Below are 13,643 nucleotides of genomic sequence, written 5' to 3' on the forward strand. Positions count from 1 at the left end.
ATACTGCCCCTCCGACACTGCAACGCTTCCTCAGCGCTGCCCCTCCGACAGTGCGGCGCTCCCTCAGCACTGCCCCTCCGACAGTGCGGCGCTCCCTCAGCACTGCCCCTCCGACAGTGCGCCGCTCCCTCAGCGCTGCCCCTCCGACAGTGCGCCGCTCCCTCAGCGCTGCCCCTCCGACAGTGCGGCGCTCCCTCAGCGCTGCCCCTCCGACAGTGCGCCGCTCCCTCAGCGCTGCCCCTCCGACAGTGCGGCGCTCCCTCAGCGCTGCCCCTCCGACAGTGCGGCGCTCCCTCAGCGCTGCCCCTCCGACAGTGCGGCGCTCCCTCAGCGCTGCCCATCCGACAGTGCGGCGCTCCCTCAGCGCTGCCCCTCCGACAGTGCGGCGCTCCCTCAGCGCTGCCCCTCCGACAGTGCGGCGCTCCCTCAGCGCTGCCCCTCCGACAGTGCGGCGCTCCCTCAGCGCTGCCCCTCCGACAGTGCGGCGCTCCCTCAGCGCTGCCCCTCCGACAGTGCGGCGCTCCCTCAGCGTTCCCCCTCCGACAGTGCGGCGCTCCCTCAGCGCTGCCCCTCCGACAGTGCGGCGCTCCCTCAGTACTGGCCCCCGACAGTGCGGCCCTCCCTCAGTACTGCCCCTCGGACAGTGTTGACCTCCCTCAGTACTGCCCCTCCTACAGTGCAGCACTCCCTCAGAACTGCCCCTCCCACAGTGCGGCACTCCCTCAGTACTGCCCCTCGGACAGTGTTGACCTCCCTCAGTACTGCCCCTCCTACAGTGCAGCACTCCCTCAGAACTGCCCCTCCCACAGTGCGGCCCTCCCTCAGTGCTGCCTCTCGGACAGTGCTGACCTACCTCAGTACTGCCCCTCCCACAGTGCAGCACTCCCTCAGAACTTCCCCTCCGACAGTGCGGCACTCCCTCAGCACTGCCCCTCCGACAGTGCGGCACTCCCTCAGCACTGCCCCTCCGACTGTGCGGCGCTCCCTCAGCACTGCCCCTCCGACTGTGCGGCGCTCCCTCAGCACTGCCCCTCCGACATTGCGGAGCTCCCTCAGTACTTCCCCTCCGACACAGCGGCGCTCCCTCAGTACTGCCGCTCCGACAATGCGCTGCTCCCTCTATACTGCCCCCCAGACACTGCAACGCTTCCTCAGCGCTGCCTTTCCGACAGTGCAGCACTCCCTCAGTACCGCCCCTCCGACAATGTAGCATTCCCTCAGTACCGCCCCTCCGACATTGCGTCGCTCCCTCAGTACCGCCCCTCCGACAGTGTTGCCCTACCTCAGTCCTGCCCCTCGGAGAGAGCGGCGCTCCCTCAGTACTGCCCCTCCGACAGTGCGGCACTCCCTCAGCACTGCCCCTCCGACAGTGCGGCGCTCCCTCAGCACTGCCTCTCCGACAGTGCGGCGCTCCCTCAGCACTGCCCCTCCGACAGTGCGCTGCTCCCTCAGCACTGCCCCTCCGACAGTGCGGCGCTCCCTCAGGACCGCCCCTCCGACAGTGCGGCACTCCCTCAGAACTTCCCCTCCCACAGTGCAGCGCTCCCTCAGTATTGCCACTCCGACAGTGCCGCGCTCCCTCTGTACTGCACCTCTGACAGTGCTGCCCTCCCTCAATATTGCCCCTCAGACAGTGCTGCCCCTCCAATAGTGCAGCACTCTCTTAGCACTGCGCCTCCGACAGTGCAGCACTCCCTCAGTACCGCCCCTCCGACAGTGCAGCACTCCCTCAGTACCGCCCGTCCGACAGTGCAGCACTCCCTCAGGACTGCCCCTCCGATAGTGCGGCCCTCCCTCAGTACTGCCCCTCGGACAGTGTTGACCTCCCTCAGTACTGCCCCTCCCACAGTGCAGCACTCCCTCAGAACTTCCCCTCCTACAGTGCAGCGCTCCCTCAGTACCGCCCCTCCGACAGTGCAGCACTCCCTCAGTACCGCCCGTCCGACAGTGCAGCACTCCCTCAGAACTTCCCCTCCTACAGTGCAGCACTCCCTCAGTACCGCCCGTCCGACAGTGCAGCACTCCCTCAGGACTACCCCTCCGATAGTGCGGGGCCCCCTCAGTACCGCCCCTCCAACAGTGCAGCGCTCCCTCAGTGGCGCTCCCTCAGTCCTGCCCCTCCGACAGTGCAGCTCTCCCTCAGTAACACCACTCCGACAGTGCAGCACTCCCTCAGTACCGCTCCTCCGACAGTGCAGCACTCCCTCAGTAACGCCCCTCCGACAGTGCGGCGCTCCCTCAGTACGGCCGCTCCGACATTGCGGCGCTCCCTCAGTACTGCCGCTCAGACAATGCGCTGCTCCCTCGATACTGCCCCTCCGACACTGCAAAGCTTCCTCAGTGCTGCCTTTCCGACAGTGCAGCACTCCGTCAGTACTGGCCCTCCGACAGTGAAGCACTCCCTCACTTACGACCCTACGAAAGTGCAGCACTCTCTCAATACCGCCCCTCCGACAATGCAGCATTCCCTCAGCGCACTCCCTCAGCACCGCCCCTCCGACAGCGCGCCGCTCCCTCAGCACCGCCCCTCCGACAGCGCGCCGCTCCCTCAGCACTGCCCCTCCGACAGCGCGCCGCTCCCTCAGCACTGCCCCTCCGACAGCGCGCCGCTCCCTCAGCACTGCCCCTCCGACAGCGCGCCGCTCCCTCAGCACTGCCCCTCCGACAGCGCGCCGCTCCCTCAGCACTGCCCCTCCGACAGCGCGCCGCTCCCTCAGCACTGCCCCTCCGACAGCGCGCCGCTCCCTCAGCACTGCCCCTCCGACAGAGCGCCGCTCCCTCAGCACTGCCCCTCCGACAGCGCGGAGCTCCCTCAGCACTGCCCCTCCTCCGACAGTGCAGCACTCCCTCAGAACTTCCACTCCGACAGTGCGGCGCTCCCTCAGCACTGCCCCTCCGACAGTGCGGCGCTCCCTCAGCACTGCCCCTCCGACAGTGCGGCGCTCCCTCAGCACTGCCCCTCCGACAGTGCGGCGCTCCCTCAGCACTGCCCCTCCGACAGTGCGGCGCTCCCTCAGCACTGCCCCTCCGACAGTGCGGCGCTCCCTCAGCACTGTCCCTCGGACTGTGTGGCGCTCCCTCAGCACTGCCCCTCCGACACAGCGGCGCTCCCTCAGTACTGCCGCTCCGACAATGCGCTGCTCCCTCTATACTGCCCCTCCGACACTGCAACGCTTCCTCAGCGCTGCCCCTCCGACAGTGCGGCGCTCCCTCAGCACTGCCCCTCCGACAGTGCGGCGCTCCCTCAGCACTGCCACTCCGACAGTGCGGCGCTCCCTCAGCACTGCCCCTCCGACAGTGCGGCGCTCCCTCAGCACTGCCCCTCCGACAGTGCGGCGCTCCCTCAGCACTGTCCCTCGGACTGTGCGGCGCTCCCTCAGCACTGCCCCTCCGACACAGCGGCGCTCCCTCAGTACTGCCGCTCCGACAATGCGCTGCTCCCTCTATACTGCCCCTCCGACACTGCAACGCTTCCTCAGCGCTGCCCCTCCGACAGTGCGGCGCTCCCTCAGCACTGCCCCTCCGACAGTGCGGCGCTCCCTCAGCACTGCCACTCCGACAGTGCGGCGCTCCCTCAGCACTGCCCCTCCGACAGTGCGGCGCTCCCTCAGCACTGCCCCTCCGACAGTGCGGCGCTCCCTCAGCACTGTCCCTCGGACTGTGCGGCGCTCCCTCAGCACTGCCCCTCCGACACAGCGGCGCTCCCTCAGTACTGCCGCTCCGACAATGCGCTGCTCCCTCTATAATGCCCCTCCGACACTGCAACGCTCCCTCTGCACCGCCCCTCCGACAGCGCGCCGCTCCCTCAGCACCGCCCCTCCGACAGCGCGCCGCTCCCTCAGCACCGCCCCTCCGACAGCGCGCCGCTCCCTCAGCACCGCCCCTCCGACAGCGCGCCGCTCCCTCAGCACCGCCCCTCCGACAGCGCGCCGCTCCCTCAGCACCGCCCCTCCGACAGCGCGCCGCTCCCTCAGCACCGCCCCTCCGACAGCGCGCCGCTCCCTCAGCACCGCCCCTCCGACAGCGCGCCGCTCCCTCAGCACTGCCCCTCCGACAGCGCGCCGCTCCCTCAGCACTGCCCCTCCGACAGCGCGCCGCTCCCTCAGCACTGCCCCTCCGACAGAGCGCCGCTCCCTCAGCACTGCCCCTCCGACAGCGCGCCGCTCCCTCAGCACTGCCCCTCCTCCGACAGTGCAGCACTCCCTCAGAACTTCCACTCCGACAGTGCGGCGCTCCCTCAGCACTGCCCCTCCGACAGTGCGGCGCTCCCTCAGCACTGCCCCTCCGACAGTGCGGCGCTCCCTCAGCACTGCCCCTCCGACAGTGCGGCGCTCCCTCAGCACTGCCCCTCCGACAGTGCGGCGCTCCCTCAGCACTGTCCCTCGGACTGTGTGGCGCTCCCTCAGCACTGCCCCTCCGACACAGCGGCGCTCCCTCAGTACTGCCGCTCCGACAATGCGCTGCTCCCTCTATACTGCCCCTCCGACACTGCAACGCTTCCTCAGCGCTGCCCCTCCGACAGTGCGGCGCTCCCTCAGCACTGCCCCTCCGACAGTGCGGCGCTCCCTCAGCACTGCCACTCCGACAGTGCGGCGCTCCCTCAGCACTGCCCCTCCGACAGTGCGGCGCTCCCTCAGCACTGCCCCTCCGACAGTGCGGCGCTCCCTCAGCACTGTCCCTCGGACTGTGCGGCGCTCCCTCAGCACTGCCCCTCCGACACAGCGGTGCTCCCTCAGTACTGCCGCTCCGACAATGCGCTGCTCCCTCTATAATGCCCCTCCGACACTGCAACGCTTCCTCAGCGCTGCCTCTCCGACAGTGCAGCGCTCCCTCAGCACTGCCCCTCCGACAGTGCGGCGCTCCCTCAGCACTGCCCCTCCGACAGTGCGGCGCTCCCTCAGCACTGCCCCTCCGACAGTGCGGCGCTCCCTCAGCACTGCCCCTCCGACAGTGCGGCTCTCCCTCAGCACTGCCCCTCCGACAGTGCGGCGCTCCCTCAGCACTGCCCCTCCGACAGTGCGGCGCTCCCTCAGCACTGCCCCTCCGACAGTGCGGCGCTCCCTCAGCACTGCCCCTCCGACAGTGCGGAGCTCCCTCAGCACTGCCACTCCGACAGTGCGGCGCTCCCTCAGCACTGCCGCTCCGACAATGCGCTGCTCCCTCTATACTGCCCCTCCGACACTGCAACGCTTCCTCAGCGCTGCCTCTCCGACAGTGCAGCGCTCCCTCAGCACTGCCCCTCCGACAGTGCGGCGCTCCCTCAGCACTGCCCCTCCGACAGTGCGGCGCTCCCTCAGCACTGCCCCTCCGACAGTGCGGCGCTCCCTCAGCACTGCCCCTCCGAGTGCGGCGCTCCCTCAGCACTGCCCCTCCGACAGTGCGGCGCTCCCTCAGCACTGCCCCTCCGACAGTGCGGCGCTCCCTCAGTACTGCCCCCCGACAGTGCGGCCCTCCCTCAGTGCTGCCTCTCGGACAGTGCTGACCTACCTCAGTACTGCCCCTCCCACAGTGCAGCACTCCCTCAGAACTTCCCCTCCCACAGTGCGGCGCTCCCTCAGCACTGCCCCTCCGATAGTGCGGCCCTCCCTCAGCACTGCCCCTCCGACAGTGCGCCGCTTCCTCAGTACTGTCCCTTGGACAGTGGTACCCTGCCTCAATTCTGCCCCTCCTACTGTGCGGCACTCCCTCAGCACTGCCCCTCCGACAGTGCGGCACTCCCTCAGCACTGCCCCTCCGACTGTGCGGCGCTCCCTCAGCACTGCCCCTCCGACTGTGCGGCGCTCCCTCAGCACTGCCCCTCCGACATTGCGGAGCTCCCTCAGTCCTTCCCCTCCGACACAGCGGCGCTCCCTCAGTACTGCCGCTCCGACAATGCGCTGCTCCCTCTATACTGCCCCTCAGACACTGCAACGCTTCATCAGCGCTGCCTTTCCGACAATGTAGCACTCCGTCAGTACCGCCCCTCCGACATTGCGTCGCTCCCTCAGTACCGCCCCTCCGACAGTGTTGCCCTACCTCAGTCCTGCCCCTCGGAGAGAGCGGCGCTCCCTCAGTACTGCCCCTCTGACAGTGCGGCGCTCCCTCAGCACTGCCCCTCCAACAGTGCGGCGCTCCCTCAGCACTGCCTCTCCGACAGTGCAGCGCTCCCTCAGCACTGCCCCTCCGACAGTGCGGCCGTCCCTCAGTGGCGCTCCCTCAGCACTGCCCCTCCGACAGTGTGGCACTCCCTCAGCACTGCCCCTCCGACAGTGCGGCCGTCCCTCAGTGGCGCTCCCTCAGCACTGCCCCTCCAACAGTGCAGCGCTCCCTCAGCACTGCCCCTCCGACACTGCGGCCCTCCCTCAGTAACGCCCCTCCGACAGTGCGCAGCTCCCTCAGCACTGCCCCTCCGACAGTGCGGCGCTCCCTCAGCACTGCTCCGCCGACAATGCAGCACTCCCTCTGTACTGCCCCTCCAACACTGCAACGCTTCCTCAGCGCTGCCTTTCCGACAGTGCAGCACTCCCTCAGCACTGCCCCTCCGAAAGTAAAGCTCTCCCTCAGTAACGCCCCTCCGACAGTTCAGCAATCCCTCAGTACCGCCCCTCCGGCAGTGAGGCACTTCCTCAATGCCGCCACTCCGACAGAGCAGCACTCCCTCAGTACCAACCCTCCGACAATGTAGCATTCCCTCAGTACCGCCCCTCCGAAATTGCGTCGCTCCCTCAGTGCGGCACTCCCTCAGTACTCTGCTCCCACAGTGCGACCCTCCCTCAGTACCGCCCCTCCGACAGTGCTGCCCTACCTCAGTCCTGCCCCTCGGACAGAGGGGCGCTCCCTCAGCACTGCCCCTCCGACAGTTCAGCGCTCCCTCAGCACTGCCCCTCCGACAGTGCGGCGCTCCCTCAGCACTGCCCCTCCGACAGTGCGGCGCTCCCTCAGCACTGCCCCTCCGACAGTGCGGCGCTCCCTCAGCACTGCCCCTCCGACAGTGCGGCGCTCCCTCAGCACTGCCCCTCCGACAGTGCGGCGCTCCCTCAGCACTGCCCCTCCGACAGTGCGGCGCTCCCTCAGCACTGCCCCTCCGACAGTGCGGCGCTCCCTCAGCACTGCCCCTCCGACAGTGCGGCGCTCCCTCAGCACTGCCCCTCCGACAGTGCGGCGCTCCCTCAGTACTGCCCCCCGACAGTGCGGCCCTCCCTCAGTGCTGCCTCTCAGACAGTGCTGACCTACCTCAGTACTGCCCCTCCCACAGTGCAGCACTCCCTCAGCACTGCCCCTCCGACAGTGCGGCACTCCCTCAGCACTGCCCCTCCGACTGTGCGGCGCTCCCTCAGCACTGCCCCTCCGACTGTGCGGCGCTCCCTCAGCACTGCCCCTCCGACATTGCGGAGCTCCCTCAGTACTTCCCCTCCGACACAGCGGCGCTCCCTCAGTACTGCCGCTCCGACAATGCGCTGCTCCCTCTATACTGCCCCTCAGACACTGCAACGCTTCCTCAGCGCTGCCTTTCCGACAGTGCAGCACTCCGTCAGTACTGGCCCTCCGAAAGTACAGCTCTCCCTCAGTAACGCCCCTCCGACAGTTCAGCAATCCCTCAGTACCGCCCCTCCGGCAGTGAGGCACTTCCTCAATGCCGCCACTCCGACAGAGCAGCACTCCCTCAGTACCAACCCTCCGACAATGTAGCATTCCCTCAGTACCGCCCCTCCGAAATTGCGTCGCTCCCTCAGTGCGGCACTCCCTCAGTACTCTGCTCCCACAGTGCGACCCTCCCTCAGTACCGCCCCTCCGACAGTGCTGCCCTACCTCAGTCCTGCCCCTCGGACAGAGGGGCGCTCCCTCAGCACTGCCTCTCCGACAGTTCGGCGCTCCCTCAGCACTGCCACTCCGACAGTGCGGCCCTCCCTCAGTGGCGCTCCATCAGCACTGCCCCTCCGACAGTGCGGCGCTCCCTCAGCACTGCCTCTCCGACAGTGCGGCGCTCCCTCAGCACTGCCCCTCCGACAGTGCGGCCGTCCCTCAGTGGCGCTCCCTCAGCACTGCCCCTCCGACAGTGTGGCACTCCCTCAGCACTGCCTCTCCGACAGTGCAGCGCTCCCTCAGCACTGCCCCTCCGACACTGCGGCCCTCCCTCAGTAACGCCCCTCCGACAGTGCGGCACACCCTCAGCACTGCCCCACTGCCCCTCCGACAGTGCGGCGCTCCCTCAGCACTGCTCCTCCGACAGTGCAGCACTCCCTCAGTACTGCCCCTCCAAAAGTACAGCTCTCCCTCAGTAACGCCCCTCCGACAGTTCAGCAATCCCTCAGCACCGCCCCTCCGGCAGTGAGGCACTTCCTCAATGCCGCCACTCCGACAGAGCAGCACTCCCTCAGTACCAACCCTCCGACAATGTAGCATTCCCTCAGTACCGCCCCTCCGAAATTGCGTCGCTCCCTCAGTGCGGCACTCCTTCAGTGCGGCACTCCCTCAGTACTCTGCTCCCACAGTGCGACCCTCCCTCAGTACCGCCCCTCCGACAGTGCTGCCCTACCTCAGTCCTGCCCCTCGGACAGAGGGGCGCTCCCTCAGCACTGCCTCTCCGACAGTTCAGCGCTCCCTCAGCACTGCCCCTCCGACAGTGCGGCCCTCCCTCAGTGGCGCTCCCTCAGCACTGCCCCTCCGTCAGTGCGGCGCTCCCTCAGCACTGCCTCTCCGACAGTGCGGCGCTCCCTCAGCACTGCCCCTCCGACACTGCGGCCCTCCCTCAGTAACGCCCTTCCGACAGTGCGGCACACCCTCAGCACTGCCCCTCCGACAGTGCGGCGCTCCCTCAGCACTGCCCCTCCGACAGTGCGCCGCTCCCTCAGCACTGCCCCTCCGACAGTGCGGCGTTCCCTCAACACTGCCCCTCCGACAGTGCGGCGCTCCCTCAGCACTGCCCCTCCGACAGTGCGGCGCTCCCTCAGCACTGCCCCTCCGACAGTGCGGCGCTCCCTCTGTACTGGCCCTCTGACACTGCAACGCTTCCTCAGCGCTGCCTTTCCGACAGTGCAGCACTCCCTCAGTACTGCCCCTCCGAAAGTACAGCTCTCCCTCAGTAACGCTCCTCCGACAGTTCGGCACTCCATCAGTGCCGCCCCTCCGACAGTGAGGCACTTCCTCAGTGCCGCCCCTCCGACAGAGCAGCACTTCCTCAGTGCCGCACCTCCGACAGTGTGGCACTCCGTCAGTAACGCCCCTCCGACAGTGCGGTGCTCCCTCAGTACGGCCGCTCCAACATTGCGGCGCTCCCTCAGTACGGCCGCTCCTACATTGCGGCGCTCCCTCAGTACGGCCGCTCCGACATTGCGGCGCTCCCTCAGTACGGCCGCTCCGACATTGCGGCGCTCCCTCAGCACTGCCGCTCCGACAATGCGCTGTTCCCTCTATACTGCCCCTCCGACACTGCAACGCTTCCTCAGCTCTGCCTTTCCGACAGTGCAGCACTCCGTCAGTACTGGCCCTCCGATAGTGCAGCACTCCCTCAGTACCGCCCCTCCGACATTGCGTCGCTCCCTCAGTGCGGCGCTCCCTCAGCACTGCCCCTCCGATAGTGAGGCGCGTCCTCAGCACTGCCCCTCCGACAGTGCGCCGCTTCCTCAGTACTGTCCCTTGGACAGTGGTACCCTGCCTCAATTCTGCCCCTCCGACTGTGCGGCATTCCCTCAGCACTGCCCCTCCGACAGTGCGACCCTCCCTCAGTATTGCCCCTCCGACAGTGCGGTGCTCCCTCAGTACTGCCCCTCCGACAGTGCGGCGCTCCCTCAGTACTCTGCTCCCACAGTGCGACCATCCCTCAGTGCCGCCCCTCCGACAGAGCAGAACTCCCTCAGTACCACCCCTCCGACAGTGTGGCACTCCGTCAGTAACACCCTTCCGACAGTGCGACGCACCCTCAGTTACGCCGCTCCGACATTGCGGAGCTCCCTCAGTACTTCCCCTCCGACACAGCGGCGCTCCCTCAGTACTGCCGCTCCGACAATGCGCTGCTCCCTCTATACTGCCCCTCCGACACTGCAACGCTTCCTCAGCGCTGCCTTTCCGACAGTGCAGCACTCCGTCAGTACTGGCCCTCCGATAGTGCAGCACTCCCTCAGTACCACCCCTCCGACAATGTAGCATTCCCTCAGTACCGCTCCTCCGACATTGCGTCGCTCCCTCAGTGCGGCGCTCCCTCAGTACTGCCCCCCGACAGTGCGGCCCTCCCTCAGTGCTGCCTCTCGGACAGTGTTGACCTCCCTCAGCACTGCCTCTCCGATAGTGCAGCGCTCCCTCAGCACTGCCCCTCCGACAGTGCGGCCCTCCCTCAGTGGCGCTCCCTCAGCACTGCCCCCTCCGACAGTGCGGCGCTCCCTCAGCACTGCCTCTCCGACAGTGCAGCACTCCCTCAGCACTGCCCCTCCGACACTGCGGCCCTCCCTCAGCAATGCTCCTCCGACAGTGCGGCGTTCCCTCAGCATTGCCCCTCCGACAGTGCGGCGCTCCCTCAGCACTGCCCCTCCGACAGTGCGGCGCTCCCTCAGCACTGCCCCTCCGACAGTGCGGCGCTCCCTCAGCACTGCCCCTCCGACAGTGCGGCGCTCCCTCAGCACTGCCCCTCCGACAGTGCGGCGCTCCCTCAGCACTGCCCCTCCGACAGTGCGGCGCTCCCTCAGCACTGTCCCTCGGACTGTGTGGCGCTCCCTCAGCACTGCCCCTCCGACACAGCGGCGCTCCCTCAGTACTGCCGCTCCGACAATGCGCTGCTCCCTCTATACTGCCCCTCCGACACTGCAACGCTTCCTCAGCGCTGCCCCTCCGACAGTGCGGCGCTCCCTCAGCACTGCCCCTCCGACAGTGCGGCGCTCCCTCAGCACTGCCACTCCGACAGTGCGGCGCTCCCTCAGCACTGCCCCTCCGACAGTGCGGCGCTCCCTCAGCACTGCCCCTCCGACAGTGCGGCGCTCCCTCAGCACTGTCCCTCGGACTGTGCGGCGCTCCCTCAGCACTGCCCCTCCGACACAGCGGCGCTCCCTCAGTACTGCCGCTCCGACAATGCGCTGCTCCCTCTATACTGCCCCTCCGACACTGCAACGCTTCCTCAGCGCTGCCCCTCCGACAGTGCGGCGCTCCCTCAGCACTGCCCCTCCGACAGTGCGGCGCTCCCTCAGCACTGCCGCTCCGACAGTGCGGCGCTCCCTCAGCACTGCCCCTCCGACAGTGCGGCGCTCCCTCAGCACTGCCCCTCCGACAGTGCGGCGCTCCCTCAGCACTGCCCCTCCGACAGTGCGGCGCTCCCTCAGCACTGTCCCTCGGACTGTGCGGCGCTCCCTCAGCACTGCCCCTCCGACACAGCGGCGCTCCCTCAGTACTGCCGCTCCGACAATGCGCTGCTCCCTCTATAATGCCCCTCCGACACTGCAACGCTCCCTCAGCACCGCCCCTCCGACAGCGCGCCGCTCCCTCAGCACCGCCCCTCCGACAGCGCGCCGCTCCCTCAGCACCGCCCCTCCGACAGCGCGCCGCTCCCTCAGCACCGCCCCTCCGACAGCGCGCCGCTCCCTCAGCACCGCCCCTCCGACAGCGCGCCGCTCCCTCAGCACCGCCCCTCCGACAGCGGCCGCTCCCTCAGCACCGCCCCTCCGACAGCGCGCCGCTCCCTCAGCACCGCCCCTCCGACAGCGCGCCGCTCCCTCAGCACCGCCCCTCCGACAGCGCGCCGCTCCCTCAGCACCGCCCCTCCGACAGCGCGCCGCTCCCTCAGCACTGCCCCTCCGACAGCGCGCCGCTCCCTCAGCACTGCCCCTCCGACAGCGCGCCGCTCCCTCAGCACTGCCCTTCCGACAGCGCGCCGCTCCCTCAGCACTGCCCCTCCGACTGCGCGCCGCTCCCTCAGCACTGCCCCTCCGACAGCGCGCCGCTCCCTCAGCACTGCCCCTCCGACAGAGCGCCGCTCCCTCAGCACTGCCCCTCCGACAGCGCGCCGCTCCCTCAGCACTGCCCCTCCTCCGACAGTGCAGCACTCCCTCAGAACTTCCACTCCGACAGTGCGGCGCTCCCTCAGCACTGCCCCTCCGACAGTGCGGCGCTCCCTCAGCACTGCCCCTCCGACAGTGCGGCGCTCCCTCAGCACTGCCCCTCCGACAGTGCGGCGCTCCCTCAGCACTGCCCCTCCGACAGTGCGGCGCTCCCTCAGCACTGCCCCTCCGACAGTGCGGCGCTCCCTCAGCACTGTCCCTCGGACTGTGTGGCGCTCCCTCAGCACTGCCCCTCCGACACAGCGGCGCTCCCTCAGTACTGCCGCTCCGACAATGCGCTGCTCCCTCTATACTGCCCCTCCGACACTGCAACGCTTCCTCAGCGCTGCCCCTCCGACAGTGCGGCGCTCCCTCAGCACTGCCCCTCCGACAGTGCGGCGCTCCCTCAGCACTGCCACTCCGACAGTGCGGCGCTCCCTCAGCACTGCCCCTCCGACAGTGCGGCGCTCCCTCAGCACTGCCCTCGGACTGTGCGGCGCTCCCTCAGCACTGCCCCTCCGACACAGCGGTGCTCCCTCAGTACTGCCGCTCCGACAATGCGCTGCTCCCTCTATAATGCCCCTCCGACACTGCAACGCTTCCTCAGCGCTGCCTCTCCGACAGTGCAGCGCTCCCTCAGCACTGCCCCTCCGACAGTGCGGCGCTCCCTCAGCACTGCCCCTCCGACAGTGCGGCGCTCCCTCAGCACTGCCCCTCCGACAGTGCGGCTCTCCCTCAGCACTGCCCCTCCGACAGTTCAGCAATCCCTCAGCACCGCCCCTCCGGCAGTGAGGCACTTCCTCAATGCCGCCACTCCGACAGAGCAGCACTCCCTCAGTACCAACCCTCCGACAATGTAGCATTCCCTCAGTACCGCCCCTCCGAAATTGCGTCGCTCCCTCAGTGCGGCACTCCCTCAGTACTCTGCTCCCACAGTGCGACCCTCCCTCAGTACCGCCCCTCCGACAGTGCTGCCCTACCTCAGTCCTGCCCCTCGGACAGAGGGGCGCTCCCTCAGCACTGCCCCTCCGACAGTTCAGCGCTCCCTCAGCACTGCCCCTCCGACAGTGCGGCGCTCCCTCAGCACTGCCCCTCCGACAGTGCGGCGCTCCCTCAGCACTGCCCCTCCGACAGTGCGGCGCTCCCTCAGCACTGCCCCTCCGACAGTGCGGCGCTCCCTCAGCACTGCCCCTCCGACAGTGCGGCGCTCCCTCAGCACTGCCCCTCCGACAGTGCGGCGCTCCCTCAGCACTGCCCCTCCGACAGTGCGGCGCTCCCTCAGCACTGCCCCTCCGACAGTGCGGCGCTCCCTCAGCACTGCCCCTCCGACAGTGCGGCGCTCCCTCAGCACTGCCCCTCCGACAGTGCGGCGCTCCCTCAGCACTGCCCCTCCGACAGTGCGGCCCTCCCTCAGTGCTGCCTCTCAGACAGTGCTGACCTACCTCAGTACTGCCCCTCCCACAGTGCAGCACTCCCTCAGCACTGCCCCTCCGACAGTGCGGCACTCCCTCAGCACTGCCCCTCCGACTGTGCGGCGCTCCCTCAGCACTGCCCCTCCGACTGTGCGGCGCTCCCTCAGCATCTGCCCCTTCCGACATTGCGGAGCTCCCTCAGTACTTCCCCTCCGACACAGCGGCGCTCCCT

At 68.4% G+C, this 13,643-nt stretch overlaps 1 protein-coding gene across 5 annotated transcripts in view; it reads left to right on the plus strand.

Annotated features, from left to right (window-relative positions):
• Positions 1 to 13,643, plus strand: part of LOC139232638 (neuronal tyrosine-phosphorylated phosphoinositide-3-kinase adapter 1-like) — a 153,716-nt gene that overhangs the window by 18,899 nt on the left and 121,174 nt on the right. The gene's annotated exons all lie outside the window — the stretch shown is intronic.

Source organism: Pristiophorus japonicus, chromosome 20 (assembly GCF_044704955.1).
Source record: "Pristiophorus japonicus isolate sPriJap1 chromosome 20, sPriJap1.hap1, whole genome shotgun sequence".
NCBI lineage: Eukaryota > Metazoa > Chordata > Chondrichthyes > Pristiophoridae > Pristiophorus > Pristiophorus japonicus.